This window comes from Centruroides vittatus, unplaced genomic scaffold (genome assembly GCF_030686945.1).
Source record: "Centruroides vittatus isolate TY-2023 unplaced genomic scaffold, ASM3068694v2 contig_1046, whole genome shotgun sequence".
NCBI lineage: Eukaryota > Metazoa > Arthropoda > Arachnida > Scorpiones > Buthidae > Centruroides > Centruroides vittatus.
This window is the reverse complement of record NW_027120675.1, coordinates 74,789-76,112: the sequence shown is the minus strand read 5'-3', so window position 1 is coordinate 76,112 and position 1,324 is coordinate 74,789. Positions and strand designations below refer to the sequence as shown.

At 29.6% G+C, this 1,324-nt stretch overlaps 1 long non-coding RNA gene across 1 annotated transcript; it reads right to left on the bottom strand.

Annotated features, from left to right (window-relative positions):
- Positions 1–367: 367 nt before the first annotated feature.
- LOC136970141 (uncharacterized) lies at positions 368–1,051 on the bottom strand. The gene is made up of 2 exons (XR_010879950.1): positions 1,007–1,051; positions 368–865 (listed from the first exon to the last, which is right to left on the bottom strand). It is a non-coding gene; the product is annotated as an uncharacterized lncRNA (long non-coding RNA).
- Between the last annotated feature and the right edge of the window lie 273 nt (positions 1,052–1,324).

Genomic DNA, 1,324 nt, shown 5'->3' with positions numbered 1-1,324 from the left:
GTTTGGTGGTTTTATCTATTCGGCTACAAACCACATGTAAGCGCCTATCGTTTAACATATTTAGTAGTGGTATAACTTTAGACATACCCCTAGTAAATCATGTTATGCCACGTAATCCTCCCATTACTCTTCCTTATACCGAAAATTACTTATATAGTAGTGAGACTAGATCCTAAAGTTCATTCCTAGCCTTATTCTTAATTTTATAAATCATTAGTTAATTGTAATAACAAATGGTTAAACAATAAACTATTACAGATTTAACACACTAAAAATAAAAAAATTTTTAGTTAAAAAAACAAGTAAAAATTATACTCTTTCCATTTCCGACTTCGAGGATTCTATGAGCCAAAACAAGACAAACAAATGGCAAGGAACAATCATTACTTTATTAATTTATCCATATGCATTTCGCCATCTAGGCCTCCTCAGTGGATACATCAGGATGTTATTCGTTGATTACGTTTTATACCCAACAACCGTTCCCAGCATGCATCAACAACCACTCCAGCATTCAAATTAAGTAAATTTACATGTTCGGCGATACAGAAATGTTCTACAATTTTTCTTTCTAAGTTATTTTCTATTCTATACAAAATTTTAGTATTTTTTATATTTATATTACAATTAAATTTATTGCAATGTAAAAACCATGCTGATTCCGTTCTTCTCAGTCTAATGGCTGCCTCATGTTCCTTTACTCTCAACTCCAATCTTCTTCCGGTTTCTCCAATGTAATAATTTGGGCTTCCACATGTACATGACATCCTATATACGACGCCGGCGATTTTAAATTGGTCTCCGGGCGAATTTTCACTGTTCATTATACTGATAATGTTAGACATCTTATTCTTTTGGTTCGCAACTATGCATACAGAAAATCTTTTAAAAATTGGTTTATATTTTTCAAAAACTTTAGCAACATAAGGAAACTTTGCATAAGAAATATCTTCTATGTTATTTTTAACATTAAATCTACGTTTTAAATATAAATTGTACCACTTACAGAGAATATGTTTCGGATAGTCATTTAACTGAAATTTTTTGAACAATTGTTTTACTTCGATATCTATGTTTTCTTGCTGAGTTGTTCTATTTAGTATCTTTCTCAATTCCATATTAAAGACATTCTTTTTATTTTCTAAAGGACAATAAGATTTAAAGTTAATAGTTTTACCATTATTACATAGTTTTTCATACTTACTAAATGATACACTTCTCTCTTCTCTTTTTATAGTGACATCTAAAAAATCCATTCTATTTTGTTGTTCATCTTCACTTGTAAACTTTAAGTTTTTACGTAATCTATTTGCATATTCCTCAA